The following is a 20,186-nucleotide window of genomic DNA, read 5'->3' as shown; positions in this document are numbered from 1 at the left end:
TTAATCTATCGTAATAGATTTTTGGGTTTCCACCGTGTGTACTTCCTTCTTTCCTCGACGTTTCGGGCTCGTTGCAGAGGCCATTATTGAGATAATTATTATACACCTGCATAATAATGTGTATAAATGCAAACGTCGCTCTAAGTATACCAAAAGTAATCCGATTAGCTAAGATCAAACGTTGCTCATAGTAATGTTCACTCCCGGATACCGGGTAGAATTTTCGATTTTGATGACAGTGCCGGAAGCCATGACGTTTTTAACAGTAACCCCATCATACCTATTACATTTACGGTTTAAAACATTTGCATTCATATACTTACACTACAGTTCATCATAATACCTAAATATCTCTAGTGATAATGGCCTCTGCAACGAGCTAGTAACGTCGAGGAAAAAAGGAAGAAGTGCACATGGTAAAAAAACTCACAAATCTATTACGATAAAAAAACAACCGTGAAAGTGTCAAACATAATCCATATAAAGAAAAATAGTTGGCTATCAAAAGTCACTTAAACAATGTCAAAATCGTTGACAAAGTTGACCTTTGGTGTCATCAGTCACATTTTTCAATGAATAATGTAGGTTCTTTCATCAAGGCCTTTCTAACCAATCATTGAAGTATATTTCGCATAGTGTGCCGTGTGTCTGCAGCCTTAGCAGTATTACTTGTATATATTAAAAAATTAAATCGACTCAGTCATTAATATTCAAGGGAGTTCAATAATTTCCTTCTAATCACAAAAACAGTGCTCTGGTGGTTTTTTACGATTATCTCAATACTCGGTTTTTAGAATATGTGAGTTATGACTTTAGTCAACTCAATTATGCTTGCATATGTTACGCCGCTACTGAATGTATTATATTGGCTGACATGAGAAACGTAGGTTCGTAGCATCTGTCTAAACCAGTGTTTCCCAACGTGGGGCGTACGCCCCACCAGGGGGCAATTTGAATGTTTTGGGGGGCAATGTGCAAATTGTTAATATTTGTTACATTTTTTTGTGGAAAAAAGCATTTTCGAAATATTTTTTTTGATATTGCAACCCTGACTTTCCGAGAAAAAGACGGCATCACTGTTATATCTGTACTTTTACTTATTATTTTTACCGAAAAATGGCAGGAATATGAAGGAGAAATTTGAAAAAAGACCAACACCACATTCATTATTCTCTTATTAGGTAACTATAAAATTTTGATGGGGCATGGAGATTTTTTAATCGTAAAAGTGGGGCATGGCACAAATAAGGTTGGGAAACACTGGTCTAAACCGTAAAAATATTAGAAACAAAATCCAAACAAGAGTCGTTCCCATGAATTTTATACAAATGTCTCCCACAAAGCCATATACTTAATAATAGACACAGCATGTGAAGAATCAAACACCCTTATATAGGACTGTCTACATTTATTTTGAAAAGTATCTTAAAATTGTCCTACTACTGTGTTTTAAACGTAAAGTGTACAGCCAATATGTGCTACCAGTCGCCACGTATGAATGTGTAAGAGAAGTCCAACAACTAAAAGTAGTGTTACATGGTGTGGAAAGGTGCATGTTGAACATGACGCAGAAAAACCCATGGATGAAGCAACAAGAGTGCGCATTGTCCTAGACATGTCACTCATAGAGACATACATTGATTTCACAAGGGACAACACAGAGACGCCTCTAAAACCCATTTAATAGACCAACTCACAAAGGTCGGTGCATGTATGTTGAAGCGAAACACTAGCGTCGCAGGAGAGTTAATGAACTGGGGGATGCCTTCATCCAGCATTGAATCGTGGATGAATATAATACGAACCGTCTTATAGATTATCGTATCTGCTTATATAATTATAATTACTTCTAGTTGTGGATGAATCAGGTTGAAAAATATTAACTCTTGAGTAAGTCACTATCTATCTATCTATCTATATCTATATATATAAGTACTATCGAAACATGACAATATTGATCATTTCTTAGTCTAAATTTGTAAGGGAACTGGCAATATTTTAAATAATAATGATTTGTTTTTAATATATTATTTTTCTTGCAGGCATTGTTCACGCAACACAATATACCCTCTGTCGTGAGCATTGTCCAAGGTATATCACCTGTTTTTGATGGTGTAAAACCCGAAGTCTTGGAATATATGAAAATTAGTAATTCATCTGTAGCTGGTGGCTCAAGGTCTAGACATGGTGATATAGAAATACATAATCACAGCATCAAACGAGAACTGTTGGATCAAACCGATGTTAAAGAAGCTCATCTGATGTTGCATAGAACAATTTTTTATATACGAAATTTTGTGTGTGACGAATGCTTTGCTTTTTTCGCTACTGCAAGAATTTTAAAAGAACATAAATTGTGTCACGAGGATTCAACGTTTGAAACTGACAATTTGAAACCGAATGACATAAAGCTTTTTAAATGCAACGTATGCAATTACAGATGTTCTTACCCAAGTATATTGAAGAAACATAAAATTGTTCATAGTGAAAACAAACCTTTTATGTGTAGTTTTTGTGATTACAAGAGTGTAAATGCGAATGGTTTAAAGAAGCATAAATTAGTACATACTGATATAAAACCTTTTGAATGTAGTTTATGTGATTACAAGTGTAAAAATGTACATAGTCTTAAGAAACATAATATGATTCATAGTGGTGAAAAACCCTTTAAATGTAATCATTGTAACTATCAAAGCAGATATTCACTTAATCTAAGAAGACATAAATATGGTCATAGCTGTAAACAACCTTTTAAATGTAATTCATGCGATTATCAATGCTCATATTCGTATAGTTTAAAAAGACATAAATTAATTCATAAAAGAACTCAACTCTATGGGTGTAGTCAGTGTGAATATAGTTCTAAATACGAAGGCAACTTGAAAAAACATGAAATGAAACACAATGGTGAAAGTCCTTTTAAGTGTGAAATATGTAATTTTACATGTACTTCTTCAATTCAATTGAAGTCTCACATTACAGTTACGCATACTGACAATGAATTTATTAAATGTGATCAATGCGACTATAAATCCGCATATTCAAACAGTTTAAAAAGACATAAAATGGTTCATAGTGGTATAAAACCGTATAAATGCGATAAGTGCGAGTATAGTTCCGTTGAACATAGCAAATTAAAGTTACATTTGCGAACGCATGTTACGGAAAAATCTTTTAATTGCAATGTGTGTGAGTTTAATTGTACAACTCCTAGCCAGTTAAGCTCACATGTTACTGTTGTACATAGTGGGAAGAAAATCTATATGTGTAACTTATGTGATTATAAATGCGCTTATTCCAATAGTTTAAAGCGGCATAAATTGATCCACGGTGGTATAAAACCTTTTAAGTGTACAATATGCGATTATTGTTCTTGTGACTTTAGCAAATTGAAGCGACATTTACGTGTACATAGTGGAGAAAAAACATTAAGTAAAAATAGTGCAAAAGAATCTAATATATAGGATTGTTACACCCATGATTATTGGGCCTCTCCCGATAGTCTAAATTACGTAATTATTAAGTGTTACCATGTCACCTGACCTCTAGTCAACAATGGGCGTACGTATGTCCAAAATTCATTGATTAACTGTCAAAAATGTTCACTTCATGTGTAAATGAATAAAATAAATGAATAAAAAAATACTAAATTTGTAAATGTTCATGTAAGAATTGTATCTTATTATAATAATAGTATGTCAGGGAAGTATGTGATTGTGCCGAATAAAAGAGACGAAAGCCTAAGAAATAAGCCATAAAAAGATGGCAACACTGCTCGATATAAAGAGTCAGTAGAGGGTCGCCATTGAAAGAGGTAACGTCGGCCCCACGACTCGAAGAAAAAAAACGACATAACCACGCATGGATGTGAAAAAATATTTTAAAGTTAAAGCGAATTAGAGATTAAGCAGTAATATTAAGTGACGGAAATGTGTAAGAATAACATTGTCAATTGATGGTGTGTCGTCGATAAAGCCAAAATATAAAAAATTTATTTGTGTGAATCCCGGGTCCTACCGACATCCTGAGCTAGCCGCAGGACCCGGGATATCTCAGTATGTAATTCTTCTGTATAAACTATACATGAAACAAGCTCGAAGCACTGGCGATTTTGAACGAAAGGTTACTTAGTATGCCAGTTCGTGCTTTTATTGTAATAGTCGCTTTCATTCATCAATAGGGAGTCAGCCAGTAATGTGGCACTCTAAAAACTGCAATAATACAAACTCCAAATCCAACCAATGAGATAAGCATGCACAATGTAATTACGACTTAATTGAAAATAGGTTCCGAGGAAATCAGAAAGAATGAGAACTGAAATACCTTACAGGTGTGGTGAAGTAGGCAACCGATCTCGAGTATAGAAGAATACGGGATAAACTACGTAAACAATGTGTCAAGAATACGTTACATCGAACATTGACAACTAATGCTCTCTGTTTATGCAGTGACGCTCATATACTATTGGTATATTGCATGTTGTAACATACACTATTGCACGTCTATTTTGAGTTTTTCATTTTCATAGGAACTCACACATTTAAAATCCTGCTTTAAAATGTACTGTATTGGAATTCTATTTATTAATCTGTTATGTTATAGATTCCTTTGAATAATCTGACATTTGTCTCATTACTGAGTCAATGAGTAGTTAAGTAGTTATTGGCTAATATTGAGCCTAATAGTTATCTTTAGTCGCCAGGGGGTCAAGTATCAGGGGTTAGATGTATGCCTGCTGAAATTGAGTTAGAAGTATACTTACCTGTTTTGATTAATGAATTTGTTTACACTTCGCCGTTTAATGTTCTTGTTTATGGCCGACAGATAGCGCGTTTCTATTAGCATTGTTATGCACTGTGTGCAAATGGCGGTATATTTAAAATTTATAAAATTAAACTTAACCCTTTTTCAAAAAAATATACTTATACCGATATGAAGATGGTGACAATAGGTAGACATTAATGTAATAATTATATTATATCCATGTCTATCAACCTCACCCCATTTTACGGTACCTACTAAAAATGATTTTAATTTGTTGTATTTTTAAAATTATTGATTCTGTTCATTTTATTTCTACAAATAACTATTTTGAAACAGATTTTAATAAACTGTAAAGATACACATTATCATATACCTATATACCTACAAATATTTTATAGGTAAATATATAATTTGTTATATTATGTAAAAATAAAATAACATGTCTCTATAATAGTTTTTTTCCTACTTCTACACCACTAACTAAAGCATTTTAATGACACCTAGTTGAATCGTTTTTACAAGAAGTTTGAAGTCTATTCATTCATCTGTGACCGGAGACCTGTACAATTATTTTGGGAAAGAAGGTGTTTTTTCCCGCCTCACTTCAGCCATTTCCGCGGAAGATGCTGTTAATCTTGTGAATGTTCGAAAATGCTACGTAATGTAGAACTAACAAGGCATCTTTCAGGGAACGTTTAGTACAAGCAATGCGAGATGTGAATTGGTTACGTCTTCGCATTATGCATTATTTCATGATCTGTTCAGATTGATTACCTATTCATAGAAAAAGAAAATCTCTTCCCACCTTAGACTATAGATACATCTAGACGCCACCCATTGCATTGCTAAATAAAGCTGCGTGCCGTGCGTTTGGTTTGCGGGCGAGCGAACGCATTCGTATTCAAATGTTCGAGACCATAGACCATTTAACTCGCCCAAAGTGCTCGCACTAGACGCTCAGAATTAAAATATATATTTTCTATTTTTTTTACGTTATTTAGTAGCGATTAAAATGCAACCATTAGGTAAAAATATTCATAATTTAAGTTATTTTAAAGAAACACGGTCACTTGATATTAAATTATATAATAATATACAAATAAATTATCACGAACATGTATCAACTTACCTATGAAACGTAATACCATCTTCTTGCTTAGCAGTACGGCTACCACATTTTAATACAACACACAGAAGCATCTGTTCTACTTAATTAACTAAAAATATTAACCACTGCCTTTATATTTAACACAAAAATAGCTATTTTAGCAACACGGTTATCGACGCATAGTTAAGCAATTAGGTAAGATTTGGCGACTACACCGTAGCAAACCATCTCCCAATTCTGTAAACCTTTTATCTTAGTTTAGCGCGTGTCGCAGAGATTATAAGGATGCCGAATATTTTCTCATTCGCACTTATGCATCGTTTTTGTTCGCGGGTATGTTAGAACTTGCGAGTCGTATGGTCGAAAACCGTGTGGTATGACAAGTTAGTATCGCCCGTTTAATACCGTATACGATAACAACTATTTTTGAAGCCACTCGCTACGGACTATTTTAATTCTCGAGTGACTAGTTGGCAACATCGCCAAAACCGAGAAAATCGGTGTCTATGGTACAAGATGAAACGTCAAAAATGAAATGTCAAACGAAATCATTATTTTTGTTGGTTATGTTTGTGTATAATTCCTACAATATTCGATTGATTTAGTATAATATGATATAGATATATGTACGTAGAATATAACCTTACATAAATGCGAAACCATATAATATTATTACACTGTAAAACAAGATTTAACAAAATAAACACAGTGTCTTCAATAACATTTATTTTTATGTAGGTATTTATTCATTACAAACCATTATAAAACATTAACATAATTAATTGAACTCAAGATAACAGAGTATTAAGTAACATTGTGAATAAGTAATATAATAATTCGGCATCTTTATTGTTTATAAATAAAATTGGTAATGCCGTGTTCTTTACGTCAGCGAACTCATTCATTTTGACGTTTTGATTTTCAAGGTCACTGTCACATACGAAACGAAATATCAAAATAAATATGGAAATCGGGTAATAGGTACATGAATTCACGTCCTTCGTCGTGCAAAAGTAGCAAAAGAATGGAGAGGTTTCAATTAAGTGATCTTAATTGAAATGAGGTACCTAGGTGAGGTTATGTCCGTCTCAACATTATACCTACCTACGACTTTTTAATTCTCCATGGATATAATATTATAAACGTAATAATGTGTCAAAATATAACATACATCTTCTATGTCTTTGATTAATTTTAATCTATACAACCATATTCATTTTTTCGCATTGTAAACTCTTCACGCTTGTAGGTAGGTAGTAACATTAAACTTAAGATACCTAATAAACCTATATGGCGTGAGAATTTGTAAAATATATCTCACAAGCTCTTTGTTTAATCGAAAATTACGTATAAATAGTGCATCACTGAGTGAAAAAGCATTTTGACATAAGTTAACATAATTATTTGATCTGTTTCGCGGATGATTACGTGATCCTAAAAGTGCCGCAAAAGTAACTATTTATGGGATTGACATATTTTACAATAATTGGGTGAACGATACAAATCTATAGCAATGCTTTGGCGAAATATAAAATAATAATATGTAGGTAATTATTCTCGCGAGCCCAATAATAAAATACTATCTTTTCGCAGCCTAACCTTTCACTTTTATGTGACAGTTGAAAACTAAACTGCGTTATCGGCGCGAGACATCAGTGCGCATGCTCACATACTCAACTCGTATGGGGGACTATGGTCACGAGTGCCCTTGTCGACACAGATTATGACTAATTCAGGTAGTGATAAGTTTCGACATGCCTTATTTCGATAACCTACGTCACTTTCGCGAATGACTACGATGTTTCACACGACTCGCAAGTTCTAACATAAGGCCCCTGAGCTTCTTCAAGTTCGTGTGGTAAAACAACATGGCGGATATGATATTGTTATTCTCTCGATTTATACGTATTATACGTTATTATTCGGTAAAAAAATGTTTATTAATGGAAGATTACAAATGAGTATATGCATACTATTAATTATTTATACATTGATCGTTTTTCCTAAAAGATCTTTTACAATAACAATTCAAAACTTTTACATCAAACGTCAAATGGTTCATTGCGAAAAATCCAGGGCCGTATGCATAATATTATTTTGAACCCAAAATATACGATGTCTTTTTCAAAGTAAAAACTGTTAGTGCTAGTTAATGACATTCATTATTTACATAGATTTTATATTTCATTTCAGAGTTAAATATATTTTTAAGAATACCAAACAAAAATTGTATTTATATGTATTATATGTATAGTATGTAATGGAGTAAGTATATGTAGCAATTTTATAATGTTATAGGTATGAATTAAATTATTTCAGATTTCCGAAAAATGAAGTTCTTCGGAAATTGTGGATTGATGCAGTCGGGCGGGAGAGCTGGGTGCCATCTAAATATTCATTACTGTGTGGGAAGCATTTCTCGGAAAGTGGCGTTAAATGAGTGTTAAAGTTAAATGAGAGTTAAAAAAGTGAGTTAAATAGATAAAATATTGTAATTAACTATATAATCAAATTTTCAACATACCTACCTGTATTTTGTCTCTAATAGGTTTGTATTAACAAGTAATTTTATACACAATACCTATGTCAAAAACGAACCCATGTTATATTTTTATTTCATAAAATATTTTCAAACTACACATGTGTAAATAGGTAGGTAATATAATATTTTGTGCGTCTTCCGCGTCCAAAGTATTAACTGTAATTATTTGTGTTTTTTATTTAACCGTTTTATCTAAACAATAATGCTATGTTATTTTATATATAACAATATGTAAAAACAAGACCATATTTCTAATTCCAATATTTAACCATTTCCTATTAACTGATTTGTGTATAATTTTTCGTAATATTATTGTGTTTTTTGTGTTATTAAAAATAAAATACTTACATCCATATGCATTATTTTTTCTTACCCTGAATCCTAATAAAGTTTTTATTGCGGGAACTTTTTATAATGAAAATACGTTTATCATAAATTGGTTATAAGCTTGTGTTGATAAAAAAAAATACTCAGTGGGGCGTTTTTATGTCCAAATATGGCCCATTTGCAGCAAAATGTACCTAATTTCAGAGAAGTAGAACTTTCTCTCACAAAACGAGTACACACTGACGTTTGTGTGCTACCTCTGGGGGAGGAGTCCAATCACTTTGGTTATGTCAATCTTTTCTAATTTCTTATTAAATCGTCAGTAAAGTTTAACGCTAACTACATAAGTTACCCTTTTTTCATATTTTTTTAAAACTATCCCTATAAATTTTAACATCATCATAAGCAAGATAAATGTACAATAGACAATAAATTATAAAATATTAACATTAGGTTTTAAATAAACATTTCCCTTGTTGAGTTACAAAAATCTACAATAACGATTTTTGGCTCTCCTGTAAAGTTGCACTTTTGTAGATAGTATTGTTTGACACTAAGCCCTCGAATGTGCGCTGGGTGAGAGCACCACATGCTTATTAGAGTCCTATAGACATATCATTCAATACTTTTTATACTGCGAAGGACTTGGATCTAAATTCGAACACCAGACGATTTATGATGGCATATTATGTCGATTATATTTATTAACATAAATTCTCTTAGTTTGCGTTTGACAGGTCGAATACATACTACCTATATTCATACATTTAGCGCAATAATTATGATCATCTTTATATATTATTATCCTACAGCTTTTTGATTGTGATGATTTTTTAATATGTGTAAAAAAAATGACGGCGAATTCAGTTTGACAATACTAATAAACTGCTTGCCTGCCATGATGAATGAAAGTGATCAATAAATAGCTATTATATCAGATATCAATCATTAATAGTTATTCGCTGGATTATTAAAACTTGTCTTTCCCGTGTTACCAGAATACTCGCAACACTTAAATTCGAAAGAAACATTCAGACAGCCTTTCAATATCGAAGTCATTAACGGCCCACATGCTCCGCGTAGGTCAAAATGGAACTTTTATGGTTTTTTCTAAGCATGATCCTGGACATATCTTAAACGTTGTAGATAATCTATTTATATAATTTTGAAGCCTCATTATCCTTTATATTTATTTTGATGACTGCATAAAGTATGTTTATTACATTAAATAGGATTCTTTTAAACGTCTCGCTCTAATGTTTTAGAATAGAGTCATATATTAGTACATTCATGTGCAGTGGTGTTAAGATTTTTTACTTTTATAAATTTTTAAACGCATTTATAAAACCATTAGTATAATTTAATTATGTCGACATTTTTATAGTGAAATATTTACGATAAAAAAATTATGTTGATGATCTCTGTGATCCCAAAATTGACAAGAATTGAGCATTTTATTATTCAAAAAATGGGCAAGATTAACACATTTAAAGATACTGATTATAAGCTATGTCTATGACCATTCAAATGTGATAAACATTCTACGAATAATGATTGCTTTATAATAATTATTGACCCAAGAATGAAGTAGTATTTTTTTGAAATACGCCATTTCTTTTGGCATTTTCCAGTGGCTAAGCTACAACATACGGCCTTTGCCAAATATTAACAAACAATAAATGAAGTATGGAGTAAAATGATGTCAACGCGCGTGTTTGAACATGTACCCAACCGAAAAAAAATCTATTTCTTTAAACGGTACATGTTCAAACACGCGCGTTAACATGATCTTACTCCCAATTTCAATTATAGTTTGTCAATTTATGGCTACGGCCGTATGTTGTAGCTTCACCACTGAGAAATGGCAAGTGAAATGGCGTATTTCAAAAAAATACTACCTTATTCTTTGGTCAATAGTTATTATAAAGCAATCATTATTCGTATGATGTTTATCACACTTGATTGGTCAAAGACATAGCTTATAATAAGTATGTTTAGAATTATATTCAAATGTGTTAATCCTGCCCTTTTTTTGAAGAATAAAAAAACACCACTGCACATGGATGTACTGAAATATGACTATATTCTAAAACATTAGAGCGAGGTTTAAAAGAATACTATTTTATGTAATAAAAATAATATATGCAGTCACGAAATGTTTAAAATAAATATTAAGGATAATAAGGCTTCATAATTATATAAATAGATTATCTACAACGTTTAAGGAATGTCCAGAATCATGCTTAGAAAAAACCATAAAAGCTTCATTTTTACCTACGCTGAGCATGTACCCCCTTAAATGTCGAAGAAAATAATACTCAACTGTCAGTGGTGAATACGATGCACTGTTTTGCTCAATAACAATATGTTGTTTTACTTAAGTATTTTGATATCAGTACCTACGTAATGTGGATGCGTAAAAAAGTAAGTGGGCACCTTTATATTTTTGGAGTTCTGATTTCGCAAACGAAGGAAAAACCACTATATACACCAATTTTGTTTTTGCTCAGTACCAGAATAATGGTAATGTTTGTAAGTTTGAAGAATATTCGTGCCAATTTTCAACAAAATTATGAATACCAACGCCTAAGTAAATACAAAATTCACTTACATCATTTAGGTTTACAATATTGCTGTCGTCCTCGATATATTCCTGTTTGACTGACACGTCAGATCTACATTTGCTCTTGAATTGGTTTTTGTCAATGCATTGGTATGCACTGTCGCTGATTTCCTCCGCCGTTTTATCAGATAATATGACATCATTTGTTTCGGTTTTAACTTCCATTTTAAACGATATTTAACACAACATCTTTCAATACCTTCACAGCAACACGTGATAAACCACTGACCATAGACTCTTGCGACTAATCGCCCAGTGTGGCAGCACTCATTACAAAGCTATATGTTTTCATACATCACTACCGGTCGCGCGACCGAGAGACCGCGAGACCAGACCGAGCGCAAAAACGAGATTTCACTGATCGCCCGACTTTATTGCTTGCACGACTAATGGGCGACCAGGTGTGGCATGGTCCATATAACTGTATGCATCGGTCTGGTCTGGGCGACTGGTCTCGAGACCAGAGTCGCCCGGTGTGGGTCGGCGCTAAGTAGGCACTTATAATAATATGCATAGAGCGCGTTAAATCTTTATATGACAATTTAGTTAACAATAATAAAATGTCACTCTTTATTCCCACGTATAAACTTAGTCAAGATTCTTTAAAAATGTTTTTTTATACATTAGAATGCATGGTAGCCATAACGATAATCCAAACGCAAGCCAATTTAAAGGCTTAGGTATACAGAAAGTTACTCTGTCACCTAGAACTGAAGTCATCCGAAAGTGGAAATTGCGTTGCTTTGGAGAACATAGCAATATTGAACTGTTCCTCGTTAGTAAAGTGTATTAACTTAAGATCAACTTCAAATCGGTTTGATACTGAAAAATACTTGGATTATTTAGATTCGCAAACTTATTCTCCCATTGAGCAAAATGGAGGCAGTTTATCACAATTGTTTGATACTCCTTACTTGACAGAGTTGAGTAAATATATTGTAGGGTATATCAAGGTGTGTAGCTCAGTATATAAGGTGAATCGGAGTTAGTGTAGCTACTAAGATATCTCAGTATCTACTACAAATTGGATAATGCTATCTATGGAAAGGTAATAGCAGTCACCGATTTATAAAAATATTAATTTCATGATCATTATCAAAATTTGTTTGACCAAAAATTATTAGAGGTTGCCAGCAACTTGTTGCCAATGTGGACGATCTCTAATAGCTTACAAAGTTCTCCACTATAATGGCATCATTAACTCTTTTTGCGGACAATGGTCTTTCTGTCTGCGTACCCTTCAAGTGGTATTGAAAAAGTAATACACTTAAACTTTATGTAGTTACCGAAACAAGTCAATTTTAAAACTCATAACTCTCTGAGATAATAAATTAATTTGTGGCACAAAGAAGTAGGCCTGTGAAAACCAAATTTGATAAATATTCATCTGTAACAACGGAAAAACATGTGTGTTAATGTAAACTAACATGACACGGCGCATATTAAGTACCTAATGGTTATACTCTAAAAATGAACTCGTACATTAAATGAAGATATTATAATAAGTACACTAACTTATATATTGTGTGGCAATTGATCTAATATCCCTCAAACGAAAAAAAATCGTGTACTAACGATGCACAAACAAACGCACCCAAAAAAAGTTGGAGTTTTAACATTGGGTGATCCAGGTAGGTAAATGTACCTCCACAAAACTAAATACTACAAAAAGCTGGCAACACTAATATTGTCCTGTTGTCTATGCTAAACGACGTCTTTACGCTATGGTCGCTATTGCTTGATAATAATAAAATTTGACAGTCGCCTACAAAATATCTGGATATAAATGGACATCAAATGCGAACCAGATGCATTTGAATCAGATGCAAAAGGGCAGCATTGGTTTGAAGTGCCAATAGTGGATTCAATCAGCCCTGATACACCCACTTCTAATATAAAACGAGAGATAGCCGACGATGTCACTTGTTCTTTTGAGGTTAGTTTTCGTACGAAGAATATCTGTGAAGCAATGCTAATGTTACATGATCGTAATGTTAGAAACACATTACGATCATGTCACGTGAGCTCGCAGTTAGCAGGCTCCACGGACAAAAAGTGTGCAATATTGATTTACAAGCAATAATGTTTCAGACAGCTGGTGCTCCCAGAATTTACCTAGTAAGTACATTTTTAGCCGAAAACGGAGTGTCAGTTTGTAAAATCTTTACAAAATGTGTCAGATTAAGGTAACCTCACTTGTATCACGCCTCACGATACAACTTTTTTTTATTTCCTGAAAATTTACAGATATTTAAGTCGCATGCACTACGTATCTTTGATTTTAGTGGCTTGGAATAGGGCTTTAAATGACAGACAATTATTGAAACAATGATTCTTAGGTTGTTAGTTTTAATTATTGAATATTTTGATTATTATAATATAAATATAGCCCTTGCGCTCACGTAACGTGATGGTAATGTGTTTCTAGAATAAGAATATCTTGACAATTATTCAAAGTTCACTTATCATTTCTAATCAAAAGCACGCATGTCTGGTGAAAGACAATTGATACTACGCAGAACTTCTGGGTTCCTTCCCATTAGTTTGGGAGCCCCAACATTTGTTCCCCAGTCAGTCCAAAGAATTTTGAGGATGCGTTTAAACAATTATCCTCGAAAGCCTCAACTTTCCGTGATATCTCCTTAGTGTCTGGTCTATACCATATAAAAGAATTGAGAAAATGTCAGACACCTCGATTGCTAAGAAAGCGTCCCATATTTTTGAGATAGTCATTCCTAACATCTCAATTCTTGTTTATTTATTTCCCGAGACTGGACAATTGATTTATCAGTGATTTACATTCCTAAATAATATATTTATAGTGGGTCACACGTTTATTAATCGGTTCGCTGTTAATAACACAATTTGTGTATTTATTTCGTTAAGACTACAATCAAGGTTCATAAACGAACCATAAGTGCGAGTGAGAAAGCATTTGGCACGCTTATATCTCCGCAATATGAGTTAGAGTAAGATAGAATTTCTACGTCTGTATTAAATATTTTTTGTAAACGTCGCCAGTAAATATTGAAACATCTATTTAAAAACAGCGAGAATGTGTTGCTGAAATTTATTATTTTTGTATTTAAATATATGGTTATAAATATAAAGTTAGTGGTAATTAATTATTTTTAGTTAATTTAGTAGAAAATTGGTTAACTATGTTATGTTTAAATTTGGTAGCCATACTGAGAAGCAACATAATGGTATAACGTTTCATAGTTAAGTTAATAATGATAAGATTAAGGTTCTACTGTGTGTTAAATGCGAGAAAGACGGCTTCATTTTGACGAAAAAAAGCCACTATCTTACTACATTATACTACGTAGTAAATAAATTTAAATTTGAAAGGGAGATAATAATATATACATTCAATTTGATATTAAATTTGTAGAGAATGATACATAATATATTAGTATTTTTGCAGAGCCCTTCAACAGAACTGAGCACTGTAAAGTCGGAGATTGACTGTCAACCGGTTCACTTAAAGCAGGAGATTTTTGAAGATATAATACTCAAAAATAATTATGAGAATCCTCAACCGGGTTGCTCGTATTCGGAGTGCAGCGCAGGAAATCAGGTACACGATACTGTAATAATTGTATGAATTTCAAATATTGTAGATACATACAATCATATATTTTATAACAGTTGTATTGTCATGTCGCTACTAATCAGCTTAGCCAGTAAGCATTAGCTTAGGAGATAACATTTACATAGTGAACGAAACATTTTTTACAACGTTTTTATTAGGTCGTATTCTTGTTTGTCCGTTGGTTGTTTATACAGTACGAATCTTGCAATCGATTTTTAACTAACTTTCCGACTAGCTAGACATTTGTAAGTTTTAGAATATATAACACGATGCCAATGCATTCTTTTAATACTTTGAGCCATCTTTAAGTAGAATTGAATTCATTTTCAGTTAATTATTTTGTATGAAAAGTTATTTCGGAAGAAATCCGTAAAAAGTAAAACACTATTATTGGTTGCTAGGGGTCTAGGGTCCTAGCAACTAAATTATTAATATATACGTGCGTTACTATGGAAATCAATATGAAATGTCAAAATGAGATTTCAGTATTCTATATTTATTCAGTAGGTATTTCTATCAAGTACAATTTTTTTTGATCGTTTCAGCTAGTCAAGTCAAGTTTATATTATTATGATTCAACAGAAAATTTAAAAAAGTATATAAAAAATCTTTTTATCTTGTAATTATTATGATCGTAAGTAACTAAATTTATAATATTTAAACTTTTTCTAGTAAAGCCCTAATTCCGCTAGCAGCCACAGATTAAAAAATAACTAGGAAAACAATACAATTCAATGGCTCTTAATAAAATTGTGGTACCCGAAAATAACCAAAAAGAAACTTTAACTTTAGTGAATTAACATTTGAGATACTTATCACAGATCATATTACATCCTGTGTTTGACGACATGCACGTACCTTAATTAATCGCTGTTATTTCCTCTGAATGCTTCTATATATCATAGAGCAACTATACTAGTATGCCAATTGCACTTACTGGCATAATGGTAAGATTAATTATTGCCAATATAAAAAAAATATGTAGTTAGTACGATTATGTATTCCGATGTTCTCAGCGTTTATGATTTTATCAGATATATCATGGCTAACTATTTCGTAGTATTTCTGTATATGAACACTCCATCTGTCTATATTACTTAATATCCAATACCCACCCACGGTGGCCACGCGGCTTAAGTGTTGGACTGTCACGCCGTGGGTCCCAGGTTTGGATCCTGGGTCTGGCAAATACACATATTGTTTTTCAATTTGTGTGTCAAGGTATGGACCTAATAGGTTGAACGAGTGGCTGACATTCATTTCTCGTAAAAAACAAAATCTTTTAACACAAACCTCTACTCTGTGGAGGCCCATATGATTCTTTTAGGATTGGACATGGTCGGAAAAAAAATATAAGTTTAAATGCAAATCAAACGATATGTCGAATTGCTTAATAGATGGTTTCTGAAATATTTCCATGTTGGTATTTAAAATCTAGCCAAAACTCTATTGCGTAAACATTTCAGTATTTTTTTCACAAAAGACACAAATTTCAATGATATATCTTTGTAGTGTTCGATATGTGGGTTATGGTGTTGAGAATGATGACGAAAAAGTCGAAGATGTATGCAGGAGCGAGTTTTATTTGCACCGTAACAGTCGGTACGATAGTATAAATACAATGACTGTACATATTATATACTGAGATAGTTACGAGCCAGGTACTTAGATCTGAGTGACATTTTGGTAAATCAGTATTCGTAATTTATACAGTCGAAAGTAATACCTAAACATTATATTCTAGTACATAATTATATTGAACGAGTCAGCGGTTTAAATACGAGTAGCTGTGAATTTTATTTATTATTACAGTCATAATATAATATGATACTATGGGAATAGATATTAGACTAATTTTTATTGTGATACCGTATTTAATATCACCAATCAATCTGCTGACCCAGGTAAACAGCAAACTTGTTTACCGTTATACGAGTCGCTGGGAATTTATTATTGCGATTAAATAATTTTATACATTAAAAATAGATATTTGATCAATAATATACTGACAGCTACATCTTTAAAAACTATAGAAACCGACGTTTGCATAATGATTAGTCTATATTAAAACAATCAGCATATTTAATTCTATGATTCCTTGGTTCAATTTTGTTTAAACTTTAGGTTATTGCTGCTACTAATACAGGTGGTGCTGTGAATCTCAAATCGACCTGGTGTATGTCAAAAGTAAAAGAACCTGACGATGACATACATATTGATGAGCAAGACATAAAGAAAGAACTCAAAGAATATAATGAAAAGTTTACTGAAATAATTGACTATGTTAATCGCAATGTGATTAAATCTAACTCCGAAGGACTTGCTACTATGGGATCGGGAAAAAAATCAATGGAAAAAATCACTGACATTGGCGAGAGACGGTATAAATGTGGTGACTGTAACTACTCAACTATGAGATCGTCTAGCATGAAATCACACAAAATGACACATTCAAATGAAAGGCCGTTTAAATGTGATATATGTGAATACTCATGTATACAACTTGCCAATATTAAATCACACAAAATGATTCATACAGGTGAAAAACCATTCAAATGCAATCTGTGCAGTTTCGCTTGTATACACTCCACTAACATGAAAAGACATAAAATGGTTCATTCCGGTGAAAAGATATACAAATGTAACGAATGCAATTTTTCATGTATAAGTTCTGGTAACATGAAAACACACAAAATGACACATTCAGGTGAAAAACCATTTAAATGCAATGAGTGTAATTTTTCAACTACAACATCTAACGGCTTAAAATCACACAAAATGCGTCATTCTAGTGAAAAACCATTTAAATGTGTTTTATGTGATTTCTCATGTAAAAAATCTGGTGACATGAATTTACACAAAATGACTCACTCTGGTGAAGAGTCATTTAAATGTGATAAATACCGCAATACTCATACTGATAAAGAGTTATTTAATTCTGATGAAAAGCCATTTAAATGTAACGAGTGTACTTACTCATGCATAAAATCTGAAAGTATGAAAAGACATAAAATGACCCATACTGGTGAAAAGCCATTTAAATGTGGTGAATGTAATTACTCATCTATTAAATCCGAAAGTCTGAAAATACACAAAATGACTCATTCTGGCGATAAGCCATTTAAATGCCAAGATTGTGATTTCTCAACCACAACGTCCAGCAACTTAAAGTCACACAAAATGAGTCATTCCAGTGATAAACCATTTAAATGTGTGTTGTGTAGTTTTTCATGTCGAAAGGCTGGTGGAATGAAATTACACAAAATAAATCATTCTGGCGAAAAGCCATTTAAATGTGAGACATGTGATTACTCGTGCAGAACAACTGCGACCCTGAAATACCACAAAATGAGTCACACTGGCGAAAAGCCACTGAAATGTGATGAATGTGATTATATATGCGTAAGATCTTATGAAATGAAATCACACAAAAAGACTCATTCTCGCAAAAAGTAATACATAATAATATGAGAAATGTAATTTTACATGTTTATAAATAATTCTTACCACGAAAAGTATCAAATGATGCGTTGAGGCGAATAGCTGTGTTTTCTGTAAAATGTTTTGTGTAAAAAGTAAAATGTTTTTAACAAAACGTTCTTTCTTTTAAAAATGCTTTTAATATGTGTACTTATGTAATTATTGTTTACTTAAATATATAATAATTATATGAAATAATATGATTAAACTAATACTATTATTAAAATATATCTCATTTTGTCCTCTATTTTGTCTGTAAAGCCGCGTTGATACGGTCCAAGTACGATCCAAGTACACTTGGATCGAGTGCCACCCAAGTGAAGGCTTCATACTAATTATTCCTATTCAAGTTAATTTGGATGAGTAGACGCGGTCCAAGTAGCTTGGATAGGAATAATTAGTATGAAGATGTCTCATACGAGTGCACTTAGATGGCACTCGGTCCAAGTGTACTTGGATCGTAAATGGACCGTGTCAACGTGGCTTACGGCTTTAAAGCAGTGAATTCAAAAACGAACATACAAATTGTTATAGCCGGTTTAACTGATGTACAAACGAATATTTTGATGTACGTTATGATTACTTTTAAATGGATTTTCCAATTTTATTGTTTGCTGCTATCTACGACAGAAAAGCATAAAGAACCAACGAAAATAGTTGATTTTTATCAATAAGATATACCTATTAAATTCAAATTAACCTAAAACAATACGGATTTTTAAAACCAGGTATGTGAAGAGAGCCACATACAAGGGCATCGATAACACGCACGCGTTGACGGATTTTTGGTCGTCACATGACTGCATACCCGCATGTCTTCTGCAATAATTGCTTTTCAAATGATATTTATTTTTGGGCCAGTAGTTTTGAACTTTCGGGATAGAATATTAAGATTATCATTAATTAGATAATACCTGATTGAGAATAAATTGTATCATTCTACCTGACTATCCCAGAAGGTTTTGTATTGCTGAGAGTGAGAGCCGCGAATTTCATAACAAAAATAAACCCTTTATTTTTAATATAATGAAAGTTTATTATAAACACTTACCAATTATATGCTGAATGTCTCATTATTGGTCCAGTATTCTTCCGAATTATAAATTATTCAAAACAAACGCCTGAGACTGTAATTCTGTCTTCAAAAGGCGAATAAGTTCGCGTTTTTTGTATGGCCGGCAATGTACACCCGGCCATATCCGCGAATTAGTTCGCTTTGACATAGAACCGGTTTTAAGAAGGGCAGATTTGATGTTAGTCTACTGTAGTTACCTATATATCTGGAAATTGTTGTGATGATAATGATAATCATGGCCCCCACAAGGGGGGGCTGACAGGGCTTTAGTCTGGGGGTCCAGGCTCTGGGTGGGCCCGGCGTGGCGGGTTGATCAGATAAGTAAGATAAACACATATCACAATTTTGCTTTAATAGTTAAAAAGTCGCCTGCGCTATTATACTTCATGACTATTAACATTAAATTTGTTAATTTTAAATTATCTAATTGAAAGATGTAATTTTTCATTATTGCGTATTGATACTCGACAACTCCATGATGAAAGTAGATGTACTTATAAAAAAAAAAAGATAGTTCATAATACACTGAATAAGAGCCCTTAATTTGAGCTGCAACAAAATTTGAAAAATGTTGATGTGATGTGTCACACTGCCTTTAACATTACAGATTGGTAGGGGGCCCGCCAAAGATCATAGCCTGATGGCCCGCTTCAGGATGTGGGGGGCATGATG

At 32.8% G+C, this 20,186-nt stretch overlaps 2 long non-coding RNA genes across 2 annotated transcripts in view; both read left to right on the top strand.

Moving 5' to 3' along the window:
- The first annotated feature begins 6,362 nt into the window (after window positions 1–6,362).
- Window positions 6,363–20,186, top strand: part of LOC147076893 (uncharacterized) — a 300,090-nt gene continuing 286,266 nt past the window's right edge. Inside the window, exons 1-2 of the long non-coding RNA XR_015069386.1 lie at window positions 6,363–6,606; window positions 6,799–7,574. This is a non-coding gene — a long non-coding RNA (uncharacterized LOC147076893). The remainder of the gene's footprint in view (window positions 6,607–6,798; window positions 7,575–20,186) is intronic.
- Window positions 13,084–18,547, top strand: LOC147076910 (uncharacterized). The gene is made up of 3 exons (XR_015069387.1): window positions 13,084–13,300; window positions 14,792–14,944; window positions 17,084–18,547. It is a non-coding gene; the product is annotated as an uncharacterized LOC147076910 (long non-coding RNA).

This window comes from Rhyacophila brunnea, unplaced genomic scaffold, assembly GCF_057557595.1.
Source record: "Rhyacophila brunnea isolate RB1 unplaced genomic scaffold, BYU_Rbru_1.0 scaffold_13, whole genome shotgun sequence".
NCBI lineage: Eukaryota > Metazoa > Arthropoda > Insecta > Trichoptera > Rhyacophilidae > Rhyacophila > Rhyacophila brunnea.
Note: the sequence above shows the minus strand (reverse complement) of the source record. Positions and strands in the feature narration are given on the sequence as shown.